The sequence below is a fragment of the Lutra lutra genome, chromosome 6 (genome assembly GCF_902655055.1).
Source record: "Lutra lutra chromosome 6, mLutLut1.2, whole genome shotgun sequence".
NCBI lineage: Eukaryota > Metazoa > Chordata > Mammalia > Carnivora > Mustelidae > Lutra > Lutra lutra.
In genome coordinates, this window is record NC_062283.1 from 29,178,888 (window position 1) to 29,197,839 (window position 18,952).

Sequence of the window (18,952 nt, forward strand, 5' to 3'; positions counted from 1 at the left end):
ATCTCGTGTGGGATGGGGGACCATGCACTGAGGACAGCGGCCCATCCTGAGTCCCCTGGGCAGTGCCATGACACACACTCTTCTTAGGCCCACGCTGGGGAACGTTCTCTCGGAAGAGCATAGGATTAGCTCTGAGGCTCATGGAGGTCTCTCCCTCTTCAGTCTCTTTCCCACCAGAGACACAGTAGCTCTGAGGACCTATCAATACTGAGCTAGAGATACAGAGTTAGAGGCTTCATAAGCAGGTGGAGAGTGAAAAGGCTCTTCTCTTGAGGGAAAATGTCAGAAGCGGTTCCCACCCCCTTCTTTTGGGCCCAGGCCTGGCTAGTGCTGGTTCCTTGTGCCCCGATAGGGAACACGCCCTGCCTCGCCCTGGCAGGCAGCCAGACCCTCAACAAGTATCACATCTTGGTCTGTGGAGTCGATGCTTTTCTAGAAGGCCTTGCCTTAGCACTCCCTCTTTGCTCTTCCACAGAGCCTCCCAGAACACATGTGACCTATCCCCACTCCCCTGACTGTGGGGTCACCCTGAGGGGCTGTGCACCCTGGGCTCCTACCCTGCAGAGATTACCCTGATCTGGCTGTGGGCTGGGGAACACCAGACCTGGGACAAAGAGGTTGTGGAGAAAAGGCAGAAGGGGATGGAACCATCCAGAAGTGGGTGGCCATTGTGCTGCCTTCTGGAGATGAAGAGAGATACATGTGCTGTGTGCAACATGAGGGGCTGCCTGAGTCCATCACCATGAGCCATGAGGGAGGTGAGATGAGCAGTGGAGCCCAATATCTGGGACCCAGGAGCCTTCTAGAGACTCTTAGCAGAGTCAGGGCACAGGGTCACCCCTCACTTTTCCTTTTCTCCTCAGATCCATTTGCCCAGCCCACCATGCTCCTCAAGGGTGCATTTGCTTGTTACATTTCTTTGACACTCTGGTCTTTGGGGTTGTTTAAGCAGGAATCTATTTTATTATTATTATTTTAAATTTTATTTATTTATATGAAAGAGAGAGAGCAGGAGTAAGGGAGGGGGCAGATGGAGAGGGAGAAGCAGTCTCCCCGCCCCCGACCCCTCCCCCATTCAGGGCTTGATCTCAGGAGCCTGGGACCATGACCTAAGCCGAAGGCAGATGCTTGACTGAGGCACCCAGACACCCCTTAGCAGGAGTTTAGATTGTTGGAACTATAGTTGCTAGAGTTGTGCTCTAGAACAATAAGAACTCAGGTGGGGAGGAGATGATCTAGTTTCCTCATTTTGATCTATACCTGTCTCACACCAAGAGTTCAACTGAAGCTCCAGATCCTGTTAATTCTGAAGGAGACTTCCTGCTGTGCACCAGAGCCTGGGGAGGCACAGGGAGACCGCTGGCTGGTGGGAGACTAGGCTAAGAGAAGGTGAGAAGCTGGAGACCAGCTGGACCCCCAGAACCTCAATGCCACCTGGGGCAATGCACGCAGTTGCCTCTGGAGTCCAGGATCTCGATCTAAGGTCACATCTCCTGCTCCTGTAGGTGGGTTCCAGAAGCAGGCATGCAGGAGATCCAGAAGGTGCCAGAGTTCCTAGGGAGGGGGGTCTCTTTCTGGCGGAACAGAAATTCTCAGGGCCTCCTCCTTCATAATCCTCCATTTTTTTAATGATGAAGTGAGATGAACTCAGACCCCAATTGAATTGGCAAATATAAAGGGAGTGTGTTATGTGGTTGGATGTCTGTCTGGAGGAGTTCACAGTCCTTTAGAAATGTGTATAGGTATTTGTGTGTGGAGATTTGTACATATGTGTGTGAGTGCATACAATTGTGTATAGGTGTTTGTTGTATATGTGTGCCTCTGGGTGTGTGTGTGTGTGTGTGCGTGCTGGCATGCGCTGCTCTGAGAATTTGTCACCCTTGCGTACAGCCTGGCCAGTTCATGGTTGCCCCACCCCCACCCCATGGGTTATAGCACAGAACAGCTCTCCGTCTGTGGCAGGTGAGAAAGTGAGAGGGGCTTGGGGGTGATGAGTGAGGGGGCGAACTGGTATATGTAAGGACCTATTTAGAAAGTGTCCCTGCTCCCCTTCCCCCAGGGGATTTACTTGGAAACAACTCCGGGAAACCAGCTTCAGGTAACAAAGTCCAGATACAAAGGTGGGTCAGGCCAGGTGGAGACATCCAAACAGTGGGGGGATGCATACTGTCTCCCTGGTTACCAAGGAGTATGGGCCCCGCCCTTTGGGAGCCTTTTGGGCGCCAATCCCAATCAAGGTGTAATAGGTTGGTTCAAATATCTACTAGTGTAAATTGTAACTCAATTGGTCACCTAGCATCACTGTGGAGTTTCCTGTGTGTGTTACAATCTTATTGGCCACCTGTGCGTGGCCAGGCTGGACCGCATGGCCTTTGCCCTTAAAAGCTAGTCTGTGAAACAGAGAAGGGTCGCCCTCTCTTGGAAGAGGTGCAGTCCCGAACGTTTGGTTAGATTCTTGATGCTTGGCGTGAAATAAAGCTTTGCTTGACCTTCGCTTTGTATCAGTCTCGCTCCTTTAATCACGGACCCATTATTGGGGCATAACATATGGGGGCTTGTCCGGGATTAAACAACGAGAACTGAGCCAGCATCAGAATTTCTGGGAAAAGCCTCTAGGTAAGATCTCACAGATTTTACTGTGTGGGATCCGCCAATCTCCAGGTGCTCTGTGAGATCGGTGGGTCTTGATGAAGTTCTAGAACCTAGGTGAGGTTCGGTGGGCTGAGGTCCGGAGCCGATGACCAAGAAAGTATTCTTGATTAGATTTAGGTTTAGAAGGGATTTAACTGTATTTACATTTCCTTCTACCTCAGCCTCCTTCAGTTTTGTTTATGGTGGGGAGGGAGACCTTAGGGCTTGAAGAACTGAGTTATTTGCCTCTGGCTATTGATTTGTAAACTAAGGGAGACTCATGTCTTGCAGGATTGTGATCTCTGCAAGTTAATTTTTTGTTTATTGTTTATGGCAGTCAGGGGTGCCTGAGGAATGCTACACACTTTACCGAGGGGGAGCGGGTGGAGAGGGGGGTGCAAGGTGCCAGCTTTTGCTTTGTCCTCAGCCAGCCTCCTGCTCCCTCATCAGTCTGTCTGGGTGGAGCTCCGGGTATAGCCCACTGGGGTGCAGCCGGACGGGGCCAGGCTCCCCAGGGCTGGGGAGGATGCGGGGACGCCCCTTCCCTCCACTGGTAGATCGCCAGGGGGTTCGAGTCCCCCTGGACGGCCAGAAGATCAAAAGTCCCCACCGGTGGCAGGTTCTGGGTAAGAACCGCTGGGCCCGCGGTTGTCTTCATCTTGTCTTTTTGTTGTCTGCTGTGCTGTTTGTTGTGTTTGAAGGAATGGGGCAAACAGAGTAAGGGGACTCTGACTCTTAATGGCTATAACTGGAGCCAAGTGGGGTTAGTCTAACTCAAGACAGAGACTTTAAGGAATATTCCCTAGCAGCTGCTGAAACTTTTTTGTTTTGGGGACATTCCTTGCCCTCTCTGGCCCGACGGAGACTGCCTAGCCCCTCCCCCTTGCTGGCGGGAAAGCATGGTGTGTGCTCCTCTCTTGGAGCTGATGAGCCCTAGAACTGGGAATCCTTTCTCTGCCTTCTGGTGGCACCTTGTTCTGTTCTTCGCTGTCGGGAAACAAGAAGAGCACCCCCTGGACCTAACACCCCCTACTCCGGATCTTCCCACCGGGTCTCAGGTAAACATTCGAAGTGGAGTGGCTCAGGTGGAACGTAAATCAGTATTTGAACTAAGTTAAGCTTGTTGGGTTAATTAGGATAAACATGTCTTTTGAGTTAACAGTAGTAAATGTGAAACTTCAGAGTTTTCACTTAAGGTAAAAAAAAATCTGTGTTAAAAACTGTTGAAATCTGTTAGCAAGGAGATGACTAGAACTGATGGCTAATTGTCTCAAAGTTTTAATGGGTAATTGTTAAAGTAGCTTTCAAAGTATTTGCTAACCTGAAACTTCAACCAAATGGGATAAAATGCTAGAGGGCTGGTTGCTGGAACTAGGTTTGTGCTTTTGAAATCTGTTGGTAAACATGTTTTGTGCTTAACTGATTGATAAATTTGCCATCTAAAGAATTCTGTTGTAACAGTTCACAATTGGTTTATATTTAATCTTCAGTAGAGGTTAAGGTATTTCTAAGAGTACAAAATTCTGCTAAATGTAATTAAGACTGATGGAAATAAGGGAAACTGTTGGGCTGGCAGAAAGGGCTACTTAAGATCGCAAAAGTTCCCGCCACAAGACCTGAGCTCGGACAGGAGAACAAAGGCCCAAGCAGGCATCTGAGACCCCTGCTCCAGGCTCCAGTGGACCAATGGGACCCCGACGAGCAGGCGAAATATTCGAATAAGGAAAACTTGCCAAAAGACCCCTGAACTCCCCTCGAGACCCCTGAAAAGTCCCCTTCTCCCTGCCTTGGGCGCGACTTCCCCCACTCTGCTTTCCAGAGTTGCTGAACCTCGCCGAGAGTGCCCTCCTCCCATCGCAGTTTTCCTGGCTCCCCTTCTCCTGAGCCCTGAAACTGCGCTGGAGAGTGCCTTTAATAAATCTTGCCTTGCACCCACTTCGCTTGGTGTTGTGTTTATCTCGCCGGAAAAACTTTACATTTGGTGCCAAAACCCGGGAAGGAGATTGAGTCCCCATGCCAGTGGGAAGGCTCTCTCCTTTCCCTAGCCGGACCCAGACCCACCTTTCCAAATGCCACTTCCGAAGCCATGGTGAGTTTCCCCCCAGATTCCGCGCCTCCCTCGGGAAAACCCTGCCCTAATCGCCGAGTCAGGATGGACCCCGCCGGTCACCAGGTGACCTCCGTGACTTCGAGAGGCTGGGAGACGTCCTAACCTCTACGGCAGTCGACAGTTTTTCCCACAACCCAGTGGTGGACGAGGGGACGCTTTCCTCCAGCCCTCGGGTTGCCCGGCAACGAATCACGGGGACCTTCCAATCCAAATTCAACTCTAAAACACCCCTGGGGTGCCTGCTGGCCAACCTTAAAACCCTGGAACTGGACCAGGACCTGCAAAGGCGACATCTCATACATTATTGTACCGTCGCTTGGCCATAATACCGATTAGACAATCAGTCCCAGTGACCTCTGGAAGGCACATTTGACTATCAGATTCTCATGGACTTAGGCAATCTCTGCAAACGCCAAGGCAAATGGGTCGAGGTCCCTTATGTCCAGGCTTTCTGGACTCTGCGCTCTTGTCCCTCCCTCTGCTCTCACTGCTCCACTTCACAGGTCCTCTTGGCCCGCTCCCCTCCCCCTACCCTGCCACCCACTGCTCCCAAGGACCCGGACCTCTCCTCCCTGTCTCCGCTCTCTGAACCTCTGGAGAGCTTCACCCACCCACCGACAAGAGGGCCCCCAGCTCCTCCTCCTCCTTACCGCGATCCCCTACCCCAAGGTCCCTCTCTCCCTACGCCCCCCTAACCCCCTTGCTCCAACCACCCCCTTTTCGGTCCCTTCCACCCCGACCCCCGCCTCATCCCCTCAACCCCCAAAACCTGAGTTCGCTCCTGATGCGGCCCCCCGAACCTGCCCTCACGTCCCCTCCAGCCTTCCCTCCCATCTCCACCCGCACTAGGGCTCGGAAACCCTCCCCTGATTTAGTCTGCCCCCTAAGGGAGGTTGCTGGAGTTGAGGGAGTTGTTCGAGTCCATGCGCCCTTCTCTCTACAAGACCTTTCCCAAATTGAGAAACATTTGGGCTCCTTTTCGGCCAATCCTGATAACTATATCAAAGAATTCCAATATCTGGCCCAAGCCTATGACCTCACCTGGCATGATTTACCTGTGGTCCAGACCACCACCCTCACCACAGAGGAGAGGGAACGCATCCAGGCTGCTGCCCGGGAGCACGCAGATCAGGTCCATCTCACTGATGTTGCCATGCCAGTTGGAGCCCAGGCGGTCCCAGCTGTAGAACCAGGTTGGGATTATCAGGATGGCCAAGATGGCCACCGGCGCCATGACCGCATGGTCCAATGTCTCATAGCCGGCATGCGGGCAGCCTCTAATAAGGCCGTTAATTATGACAAGATTAGGGAGACTGTCCAGGCCCCTGACGAAAACCCTGCCATGTTTCTTAACCGATTGACCGAGGCTTTAACCAAGTACACTCGCTTGGACCCCGCCTCTCCTGCAGGGGCCACAGTACTGGCTACTCATTTTATCTCTCAATCGGCGCCGGATATACGGAGAAAGTTAAAAAAGGCTGAGGAGGGCCCTCAGACCCCCATTTATGACTTGGTGAAAATGGCATTTAAGGTCTTTAATTCCCGTGAGGAGGCGGCTGAGCTTAAACGACAAGCCAGACTCCAGCAAAAGGTTCAGTTGCAGACCCAAGCCTTGGTAGCACCCCTGTGGCTGGCCGGCTCCGGGAGCCAGCAGAGAGGGGCAACCAATTGCACCCCCCCGGGGGCCTGTTTCAAATGCGGGGCCGAGGGACATTGGGCTCACCAGTGCCCCAATCCAAAGCCGCCAACTCGGCCTTGCCCTCAACGCCATTTGATGGGCCACTGGAAATCTGACTGCCCTAACCTCGGGGTATCTTCGGTGCCTCAACGTGGGGGACCCCCCCGTAGGGCTTACTTAGCCAGAGTGAGCCATTTTGTTGTTTATGCAGTAAACTTAGATTGAACCTGCCCCTTCCCCCGAGAGGAAAGCGCTTAGAAATAGAATTGGTGAAATACAGTCAAATAGCCCCCGATAATGGAGTCCAGATTCAAGGACGTGTCCAGCCAGATGGAAACGTCCAATCAAGGGAAAGCGCACGTATTACCTCCCTACCCACCAAGGACGTGTCCGGCCAGGTGGAGACGTCCAATCAAGTAAAAGCGCAGGTATTACCCACCAGGGAGTGTGAGCCCCCGCCTTTTGGGCACCAGACAAAGGCGCCAATTCTAGCCAAGGTCATAGGCTGAATTAGATGACTATCGTGGGGTAGAATGTAATTCAATTGGCCACCTGTGTGTGGCCAGACTCAACCACATGGCTCTTACTCTATAAAAGTTAGTCTGTGAGACTGGGAGTCGTCGCCTCTTTGCAAGAGACGGCCCTGGCCGGTCAGTTTGATTCTCGATGCTTGGCGCGAAATAAAGCTTTGCTTGACCTTCGCTTTGTATCAGTCTCATCCTTTTGTCTATGGACCCTTTCAGTGGGGGCTTGTCCGTGATAAAACGGCGAGGACTGAGCCAGCATCAGAAAGCCTCCAGAGGTAAGATCTCAAGACCCCTTGAGATCCTATCTGTCTGTTTGTCTGTCTGTCTGTTTGCCTGTCTGTCTGTCTGTCTGCAGAGCTCCAGGGTAATAAAGCCCACCGGGGAGAAGCTGGACGCAGCATAGCTCCCAGGGCTGGAGTGGATGCAGGGACGCCTCATCCCTCAGGGGTGGGGGGGATTGCCAGGGGGTACGGGCCCTCCCAGGCAATCAGGGGACCGAGAAAATCCCCAACATTGGGTGCATCTAGGGGACCGAGAAAATCCCCACCAGCGAGTGCATCCAGGGGACCAGGAAAATCCCCACCAATGAGCATGTCGAGGGGACTACAACCGTTGGGTTTGTGGATGCACATAGGGAACCGAGAAAATTCCCCGCTGGGTCAACAGATACTCATAGGGAACTAAGAAAATTCCCTACAGTGGCAGGTTAAAGGCCGCTAGGTCTGGTTGTAGGGGGCCAGGTAACCCCTGTAGGGGCCAGAAAAACCCCCACCCAGGGCAGGCTCTGGATGAGGGCTGCTGGGTTTGCGGTTGTCTTTGTCTTGTCTTTTTGTTGTCTGTTGTTTGTTGTGTTTGAAGGAATGGGGCAAGCAGAGAGTGAGGGGACTCTGATTTTCTTCTCCGTTCCTCCTCATAGATGTGGGGCTTCTCCCTCACTCATTTCTTGTGTTAATGGCTATAACTGGAGCCAACTGGGGTTCGTCTAACTCGAGACAGAGACGTAAGGAATATTCCCAAGCAGCTGCCGAAACTCCCTTTGTTTCGGGGAAGTTCCTTGCCCTCTCTGGCCCGATGTGGACTGCTTAACCCCTTCGCCTTGCTGGTGGGAAAGCATGGCATCTGCTCCTCTGCTGGAGTTGATGAGCTCTAAAACTGGGAATCCTTTCTCTGCCTCCTGGCGGCACCTTCTTTCTTCTGTCTCCCCCTTCTCCTGTTTCTGCACCAACAGGTGTGCCGCCTGCATGACCAGCCTCTAGATTATGCACTGCGGCTCCTCCTCTCTTCACTGTCAAGGAGCAAGAAGAGCAGCCCCTGGACCTAACACCCCCCACTCCAGATCCTCCCACCCGTGTCTTGGGTAAACATTCAAAGTGGAGTGGGCCCAGGTGGAACGTAAATCAGTATTGGAACTAAGTTAAGTTTGTTGGTTTAATTAAGATAGACATGTCTTTTAAGTTATCAGCAGTAAATGTGAAACTTCAAAGTTTACTTAAGATTAAATAAGCTCTCGTTATTTCTGTTAAAATCTGTTAAAATCTATTAGCAAAGAAATGACTAAACTGATGGTTAATTGTCTGTCTCAAAGTTTTAATGGGTAATTGCTGAGATAGCTTTCAAAGTCTTTGGTAACCTGAAAGTTTAAAGTTTTACTTGGATGACAAATGGAATTAAATTATGGACATCTAGGTCTTAACCAAACAGGATAAAATGCTAGAGCGCTGGTTGCTGGAAATAGGTTTGTGCTTTTGAAATCTGTTGGTAAACATGTTTTGTGCTTAACTGACTCATAAATTTGGTATCTAAAGAATTCTGTTGTAACAGTTCACAATTGGTCAATAACTGACTAGAGGTTAAGGTGTTTCTAAGAGTACCAAATTCTGCTAAGTGTAACTAAGACTGATAGAAATAAGGGAAACAACTCTGTATGTAAAAAAGTAGAAGATATGTAATAAAGATTTAAGGAATGGGAATACATTTTGTTGAGGGTAAGAGAAGGTAATTTTGTCCTAAATGAAACGATGGTTTAGAAGGAAATGGCTTGGGACAAAACCTGAATACAAAGGAAAGTTGTAGAAGGTTTGTGAAGGGAAATCTTCAGAAAAGGAATTTTAGATATGGTCAGGACGGACTAAGGAAAAAAAAAAAAAAGGAGAAAAAAACCAGATGCCTGATCCTGTCTAAATAAGAAAGAAAGAAAAACAGCCTCCAAGGTGATTTAGCACTCTCCTGACCTGCCTCCACATAGATTATACTTCCAAGTGAAAGGGCCATTTGGCCTTGAGAGATTAAGAAAGCAGCCCAACCTTGACGGACTGCGAAAACACCCTGTTACCATCCTCCATTGCCTGTAACCATAGAAACTCACTCTTATTTGTAAAGAGTGAAAGGGGAGACTGATCACCTCCCATTAGCCAGGGATACCCAAAAAGGGGAGGGTGTCCAACCTGTTTGAATCTGAAGAGTGCCTGACTGTGAATGTGTCTGTATGGCTCCACCGCTTCGGCTACAGAGTCTGAGTGGGCTGCACCCTGAGTCTCTCGGGGCGTCATATGGCATGACGGTCATCTACTCCACAGAGTAGCCTGGTCCGGGGTTTATACGGACAAACCTTAGCTAAGACGCTCCTAAGTTCCCGCGAGGGACGCGAGCATCCCTTTGTTTGTGATGTCATTCACAATGGGAGGGAAACCCAGAAAACTCGTTATCTTAAGACTGCACGCTTAAAATAAAAAAGGAAAAGACACTGGTATAGAAAAGCTGGTTTTCTCTCTGTTTAAAAGGGCAAAGTTTTCTTAGGTTAATTGATCTGTTAAAAAGTGTAAATGGTTTTCTCTTTGCCTGCCCAGAAAATTCAGTTCCTATGTTTTGTTTTATCAGGTGTTTAACATCCCTAATTATATTTAGGCATATGTTTTAAAACTTTCTAAGGTTTTAGAAATTGTTGACAAGATTTAAACCAATGATAAACCTTGGGTTACATTTGGGTATATGCTGTAACTATTTTAGAGATTCTATGCATTTCCTAAAGTTTTAATGTTTTGATAAGGTCATCACCTGGTAATTTAACCATATCTATTCTGAGTTTTTGTCATTTGTAATTGTTTTAATTCCCTTGTAAGATGAATTCTGCCTTAAAGGAACTTCATATGGGAGACTTTCAGGACAAATACAGGTCTTTGATATATTAAAATCCTGGAATGGAAATGGGTAAGAATTTCCAGAAATAAAAGCTGCATTCGAACTAAACCAGACTTAGCAACATGGAAAGTAATATGGGACTAAATGAACTAAAAGAATATAGTGTTGTGTCTCTTAATGTTTTGTCTTATTTTAAACACTGCTGGTTCTCTAATGTTTGCTCTTCCAGACTAGGGATACTTTTTCTTAAGTTATCTGTAACTTACAGAGAGGTAAAAATATTTATTTACAAACAAATCAAGGCATTCAACTTTTCTCTCTGAACCCTCTGAAAATCAGAAGGTCTCAGTAAGTATTCTTTCTTCCATGGCAATCAGTCATTTGCATAAGTTCAATAAGAATCTGTTTTCCTTGTAACAGGACACTATTGGAAACTGGTTATTTTACCAAGGCTTTGACTGGGATGTCATATTTGAAAAGACTCAGATATGACCAAACAGTTTAAAGGAACTAAGGTTGACTTTATGAAACCTGGAGCCATAAAGCCCTTTGGAACTGTTGGCCTGATACCTTGCTTACAGAGTTCCCAGCAGCCTCACCAGATGAGTAAAGAATGTCACTCCTTGGTAGGTGCGGAGCCTCAGAAAGAAGAATTCGCCCAAGTCGACAGGTATTACAGGCATGTCTGATGGCAAGTATGTGGCTTGGCTTCTGGCCTGGAGAGGCTACTAAAGTTCAACCTAGAGATTCCTTATAAGAAGTTCCAGCAAAGCAGATTCTAAAAGGTCTATATGATCACACTCACTGTTCTTGCTGAGCTTATGTAAATAATTAGGCCAAGTTTGTTAAAACTGGACTTGTTTTTCAAGTATATTAGTCCTAATTTGGCTATCTCTGGAAATAAGGGTTATTTTAGAGAGAAAAACTATGTTTTAATAACACGCCTTTATAGATGTTAAATTCTAGATTTGGTTGTCTTTAAATGTTTGTTTACCTAAGCTAGACAACTTGAGGCAAACTTCAGAGGAAGATTTAAAATATTTACAAAATGGGTTAAACTAGACTATGAAGGGGACTGGGCTAAGACTATGAAGAAATTAGTAAGCCAAATACATCAGGGCACTCATTTGGGGACATGCAAGCTTAAGAAGCTTATGGGCAAGCAGTTTCAGGTTTCTAAATTATGGTATATGATTCAGGATATGGTTGATAGATGTGCTCAATGTCAGGTGGTAAATGCGAAAAGAACTAAAATGGAAAGAGGGAAAAGAGATAGAGGTTTGGGTTACCTCTTGCGATCAGGTCAGACAATGACCCTGCATTTGTGAGTTCAGTCTCACTTGTATTGGCCAAAGCTATAGGCACTAATTGGAAACTACATTGTGCCTACTGGCCCCAGAGTTCCGGGCAAATAGAGAATAAACTGGACTCTTAAAGAGACCTTGACAAAACTAATTCTGGAGACTGGTGGTGGATGGGTGGTTCTCCTTCCTTTCGCCCTCCTCACGGCGTGATGTACACCCTATTTAAACAAGGTGACCCCATTTAAAATAATGTTTGGGAAACACCACCCACTCTGCCCTCGGCTACAAGAGGTTGCCCTAGCAAAAATGATTGGCCAGTCTGTACTCCAGTCACTGCCGGCATTACAGTCTGTCTAGCCCACACAGGGATCTGAACGGCCCACACTGAGGCAGAGATGGAGCTGGAACCACATCCTTACCAACCCGGGGACTTGGTTTGAATATGTCACCACCAAGTGGGAAACTTGGAGCCTCGCTGGAAGGGACCTTTACTGTCATCCTGACCACCCCCACGACAGCGAAAGTAGAAGGCATCCGGGCCTGGATTCATGCGGGTCACGTCAAACGAGCCAAGGACGAGGACGCCCCCCAGAGATGGAAGCCGCTGCCAATGGATCCCGCAGATCATGGACTAAAGCTAAGACTCAAAAGACTATGAGTTCATTGTTGCTCCTATTGTTACCTGTTTTTGTAAGAGCTTCTAAGTCACCTCATAAGACAGAAAAGTATAGGTGGGAAATTAAACAAATGGAATTAGGAGAAGTGGAAAAGGTTATACAAAGCAGTGAATGGCTAACTTATCAGTCGACTGTGCAATTTAATGTAACCTTATGCCAATTGGCACCCATTAACCCCTGTTTAGATGACTTATAACCCCTTACAACAGAAAAACATAGAACTGGTTAAAAAGTCAAGAATTTGACTAATCTCCAAAGAAAAGGGGGGAATGTAAGGGCCTACTTAGCCAGAGTGAGCCATTTTGTTGTTTATGCAGTAAACTTAGATTGAACCTGCCCCTTCCCCCAAGAGGAAAGCGCTTAGAAATAGAATTGGTGAAATACAGTCAAATAGCCCCCGATAACGGAGTCCAGATTCAAGGACGTGTCCAGCCAGATGGAAACGTCCAATCAAGGGAAAGCGCACGTATTACCTCCCTACCCACCAAGGACGTGTCCGGCCAGGTGGAGACGTCCAATCAAGTAAAAGCGCAGGTATTACCCACCAGGGAGTGTGAGCCCCCGCCTTTTGGGCACCAGACAAAGGCGCCAATTCTAGCCAAGGTCATAGGCTGAATTAGATGACTATCGTGGGGTAGAATGTAATTCAATTGGCCACCTGTGTGTGGCCAGACTCAACCACATGGCTCTTACTCTATAAAAGTTAGTCTGTGAGACTGGGAGTCGTCGCCTCTTTGCAAGAGACGGCCCTGGCCGGTCAGTTTGATTCTCGATGCTTGGCGCGAAATAAAGCTTTGCTTGACCTTCGCTTTGTATCAGTCTCGTCCTTTTGTCTACGGACCCTTTCATCCCTGAGACAGTAAGTCTGGCCTTTCAACTGCTTGGATTGGAGGACGACTGATGAAGCCCAGACTCAGCCACCCCTCTCACCCAGGCCAAGCCCAGGGTTACGTTCCAGGTAGCAGGTAAGTCCATCTCCTTTCTGCTGTACACGGGGGCTACCTACTCTGTTCTGCCTTCCTATTTGGGACTTACTCGAACCTCACCAGTTACTGTTATGGGGATCGATGGGACCTCCTCCAATCCTAGGGTGACCCTTCCCCTTACCTGTAGCCTGGATGGGTTCCCCTTCTCCCACTCGTTCCTAGAGATTCCTTCCTGCCCGGTCCCTCTACTGGGGAGGGACATTCTCCAGAAACTGAGGGCAACTATCTGCCTCTCCCCTTCCTCCCCTCCCTCCACCTCAACCCGTCTCATCCTACACCTCTCCACTCCCTCGACCCCCGCTCCAGATGACCTACCTACTGTAGATCCTCAGGTGTGGGACACCTCGGAGCCCATCATCGCTACCCACTTACCCTGGTTAAAGTACAGCTTAAGGATAACTCCAAGTTTCCCTCTCGAGCTCAGTTTCCTATTTCCTTAGCCCACAGCCGGGGCCTGAAACCTATCATAGAACGGCTTAAACATCAGGGACTCCTGATCCCCATCAGTTCCCCCTGTAACACCCCTATCCTCCCAGTACGCAAGCCCTCAGGGGCTTATCGACTGGCACAAGACCTTAGGCTTATCAACGAGGCCGTGGTCCCCTCCACCCAGTCGTTCCTAACCCCTACACCCTATTGTCTCGCGTTCCCCCAAACACCTCTCACTTTACAGTACTGGACCTAAAGGACGCCTTTTTCACCACCCCCTTGCACCCTGATTCCTATTTTCTTTTTGCCTTCACCTGGGAGGATCCTGACACGCATGTTTCTGGACAACTAACTTGGACTGTCCTACCCCAGCGGTTCAGGGACAGCCGCCACATTTTCGGCCAGGCCTTGACTGCAGACTTACAGCAGTGCGTCCTTAAAGCCAGTACTCTACTACAATATGTGGATGACCTCCTCTTCTGTAGCTCCTCCCTCTCAGTCTCCCAAGATGACACCTCCGCCCTACTTAACTTCCTGGGGGCCAAGGGATATGGAGTCACCCCCTCTAAGGCCCAATTGTGTGCCCCTTCGGTTACCTATCTGGGCATACTTCTGACTCTAACTTCTAAGTCTCTTACAGGGGACCGCACACGACTCCTCCAAGAACTCCAACCTTCCCAAACGGCGGATGAAATACTCTCTTTTCTTGGATTGGTCGGGTTCTTCAGACATTGGATTCCATATTTCTCTATCCTGGCCTGTCCTCTGTACCAGGCGGCTAAAGAGACCCCCCAGGGTCCCCTAACTGATCCCACTTTGATCCGCCACTCATTCTCTAAACTAAGGGACTGCCTTACCACCGGGCCAGTCTTAGCCCTACCCGATCTCTCTAAACCATTCCATCTCTACACTGATGAGCGCTCCGGCTCGGCCACCGACCTCCTAACACAACTGGTGGGGCCTACGCACAGGGCTATAGCCTACCTGTCCAAGCAACTGGATGTCACCGCCCAAGGATGGCAGCCCTGCCTCAGGGCCCTAGCAGCAGCCGCTTCTCTTACAAAGGAGGCCCTCAAACTTACCTTAGGGCAGCCATCACGGTCTACTCTCCCCACCGACTCATGGACCTCCTTAGCCACCAATCCCTGGCCCATCTGACTCCTTCTCGTCTCCAGCTATTCCATCTGCTATTCCTAGAAAACCCGCATATCTCTCTCTCTACCTCCCCATGCTTAAACCCCTCAACTTTACTGCCTATACCCTCACCCACCCCGGAACCCGTTCATTCCTGCCTACAACTTATAGAGGACCTCACTCCTCTCCATCCCGGTCTCTCTGATCAACCACTATCCAACCCTGACCGCGTACTCTTCGTGGACGGCAGTTCCCTCCTGGCCTCAGATGGCCAAAGACACGCTGCTTACGCTGTGGTCACTACGGATGCGGTATTAGAGACGGCTCCCCTCCCAATCGGAACCACCTCCCAGAAGGCTGAACTTGTAGCTCTCACCAGGGCATTACACTTGTCGAAGGGACAATGAGTCACTATTTACACTGACTCAAAATATGCCTACCTCATAACTCACACACACTCTACTCTTTGGCAAGAACGGGGGTTCCTAACAACCAAGGGCACCCCTACAGCTAATGGACCCCTCATTGCCAAGTTGCTTGAGGCCCTTAGTCTGCCCGCTGAGGTAGTTGTTCACTGTCGAGGCCACCAAACGGCCAAGGATCTGGTCTCCCTAGGTAACAACAGGGCAGACTCAGTGGCCAGACAAATGGCCCTAAATACCCCTGCGTCTCCTATCCTCTTTCTTAACACCCCTCACCAGATTTCCTACTCTACAAAGGAAACACAAGCCCTCCAGGCGCAGGGAGGAAAGACTGGAGATAAGGGGTGGATCTACATTCAGGACAGGATTGCCCTGCCAGGCAATCTGGCGCATACCTTAATTACTGACATCCACCGATCCCTCCATATTGGCCCAAAGGCTCTTCACCAATTTCTTCAGCCATTGTTCTATCATCCTTCCTTATCTAAGGTAATTGAAGTTGTCCACAGGGCTTGTAAAACCTGTTCGGCCTTGAATCCACAAGGAGGAATCCGCAGACCAGGGCCCAACCATCAGCTCCGAGGTCATCAGCCAGGGGAAGACTGGCAACTGGACTTCACTCACATGCCTCGCCATAAAACCTTTCGCTACCTATTAACCTTGGTTGACACATTCACAGGCTGGATCGAGGCATACCCCACGGCTCAGGAGACAGCGGATGTGGTGGTTACAATACTCATCGAGCACATCATCCCGAGGTTCGGATTGCCCCGGACCCTCCAGTCAGACAACGGACCCGCCTTCATCTCCAGTGCAACCCAACAGGTAGCTGAGAGCCTCAACATAACCTGGAAACTTCACATCCCATACCACCCACAGTCATCGGGTAAGGTAGAAAAGGCCAACGGGCTGCTCAAAGCCCAACTCACCAAACTTACCCTAGAGACCTGCCTTTCCTGGCCCATACTTCTGCCCCTGGCTCTCACCAGACTCCTATGCCCCGAGGGCCTTTGGGCTTAAACCCATTCGAATTACTATACAGCCGGCCCTTTCTTATAAATCATAGCCTTCCGGCCATTTCCCCACCTCTTTTATCCTATCTGCCTTACCTCACTCTCCTCCGAGCTCTCTTAAGAGCCCACGCCCACGCTGACACTGTCTTCCCAGCCCCAAGCGACCATGCTTCCGAAGGGGGTATACGAGATCTATCTCCTGGGGACCAGGTCCTCCTCAAAAGCTTGCAGCCAGGCTCCTTACAAACTCAGTGGACCCAGCCTCATACGGTCGTCCTTACCACCCCAACTGCTGCGAAACTGTTGGGGCACTCTGCATGGGTACATATCAACAATCTCAAACGGGCACCCACAGATACTGATTGGACTTCCCAGATGGCAGGCCCCACCAAACTCCACTTGGTTAGGGCCCCTTCTCATATTCCTTCTAATCCAGACAAACCAGGCATAACCATGTGAGTCTAGCTGCATGAGGGGTTCAGGTACCTCTCGCTATTTTTCAGCCTTTACTTATATGCCTGCAACCTGCTACCGGGGAAAGAAACCAACAACCTGTACTTATGACCAGAAAACCTATTGGGTCTCTGACCTGGGACTGCCAAATGCGGTATTGCCTCCTGCAACATCTACCCCAGGTCTGGAAAAGTTTGCTGGACCTATCTGGGTCATGTCGGTCTCTCTGACGTGGGGGTGGGGGGTGTCCAGGACCAGGCTAGCCACGAACGCATTAAAACAGTGGTCATGGACCTGACTAAACGACTCCAAACCCCCAGTGACCCAGTCTATAAGGGCATCAATCTTGGTAGCATACAAAAATTCCCTACCACTGAACAACTGACAGTGGCCCTCCTGAACTCTAGTTACAACCTATGGCGAAATGTGTCGAAGAACGGTGACAGTGACTGCTGGATCTGTTTCCCTTTTTCAACACGTTCCAACATTGTAGGGGTACCCCTCCCTATTGACTGGCCACTCCCCAACTCCACGACCACAGATAATACGGTCCATATCGGCCCCACTGGGGGAAACATACCTATTATCAATGTGTCCTCCCCCCTTACCACCGCAGCTGCCAATATCACTAACTCCTCCCTCCGGTACTGTACTCCCTCGGGAATATTTCTCTCGTGCCCTCAGGGAACCTATCGCTGCCTGACCACTAATGACTCCCTAGGCTGTATATTCATTCTACTATCTCCTTCTACCACCATCTACTTTGAATCCCAGCTGCAATCCATCCTATTCCCCCAACACCTTGGAGGAAGGGCTGCCTTCCTCCCATTCATTATAGGGGCAGGAATAGCCACAGGGGTGGCAACCAGAACAGCGGGGATAGGAACTTCTATAGACTTTTATTACAAACTCTCCCAAGCTCTGAATGATGACATGGAACGGATTGCTGACTCCCTCACAGCCCTACAGACGCAAGTTACCAGCCTGGCGGCCTTAGCTCTACAGAACCGACGGGCCTTAGACCTTCTGACGGCCAAAAAAGGGCGGACCTGCCTATACTTAAATGAAGAATGTTGTTACTTTGTTAACCAATCAGGTATAGTTACCTCCAGGATCCAAGCATGGCGGCGAGACACGTCCTCCTGGGTAACCTGGCTGCTCCCTTTGGCGGGACCTGTAGGCATAATCGTCCTTCTAGTCTCAGTTGCTCCCTGTCTTTTCCGATGCTTGCAGGATCGCCTACAAGAACTTGCCCGAGTGTCCGTCAATCAACTCCTCCTCCAGCCCTACTCTCGCCTGCCCACTTCCGACTACCCCTATGATGACGCCCCCTCCGCCCCCGTCAGCAGGAAGTAGCCAGAACTGAGTCAACGCCCCTGGCACCATTATATAAAGCAAAAGGTCGGAATGTTGGGCTGGCAGAAAGGGCTACTTAAGATGGCGAAAGTTCCCGCCACAAGAGCTGAGCTCGGACAGGAGAACAAAGGCCCAAGCAGGCATCTGAGACCCCCGCTCCAGGCTCCAGTGGACCAATGGGACCCCGACGAGCAGGCGAAATATTCGAATAAGGAAAACTTGCCAAAAGACCCCTGAACTCCCCTCGAGACCCCTTAAAAGCCCCCTTCTCCCTGCCTTGGGCGCGACTTCCCCCACTCTGCTTTCCAGAGTTGCTGAACCTCGCCGAGAGTGCCCTCCTCCCGTCGCAGTTTTCCTGGCTCCCCTTCTCCTGAGCCCTGAAACTGCGCTGGAGAGTGCCTTTAATAAATCTTGCCTTGCACCCACTTCGCTTGGTGTTGTGTTTATCTCACAGGAAAAACTTTACAGAAACAACTCTGTAGAAAAGTAGGAAATATGTAAAAAGGAGAGAAAAATACCAGATGGCTGATTCTGTTTGAATAAGAAAGAAAAACAGGCCCGGGGCCACTGTCTGAGCTAGATCCATTCCTAAAGAACGGAAGGGGAGAGCCGGTGGGGGGAGGTGTCCAACCTGTTTGAATCTGAAGAGTGCCTAACCCTGTGAATGTGTCTGTATGGCTTCACCGCTTCGGCTACAGAGTCTGAGTGGGCTGCACCCTGAGTCTCGTGGGGCGTCATATGGCATAATGGTCATCTACTCCACGGAGTAGTCTGGTCCGGGGTTTATACGGACAGACCTTAGCTAAGATGCTCTTAAGTTCCCACGTGGGATGAGAGCAGGACAGCATCTGAAAGATCCCCCTCCCTTTGTCTGCGACATCATTCATGATGGAAGGTAAACCCAGAAAACTCATTTCTTAAGACTGCACGCTAAAAAAAAAAAAAAAAAAAAAAAAAAAAGGAAAGACACTGGTATAGAAAAGCTGGTTTTCTCTCCGTTTAAAAGGGCAAAGTTTTCTTCGGTTAATTGAAATGTAAATGGTTTTCTCTTTGCCTGCCCAGAATTGTAAATGAGATTTCTTTGGCTCCTAAGG

General features: G+C 49.6%; 1 protein-coding gene across 1 annotated transcript in view; it reads left to right on the forward strand.

Annotated features, from left to right (window-relative positions):
* The window catches only part of LOC125101807 (DLA class I histocompatibility antigen, A9/A9 alpha chain-like), a 343,654-nt gene that overhangs the window by 43,674 nt on the left and 281,028 nt on the right, over nt 1–18,952 (forward strand). The window lies entirely within an intron of this gene.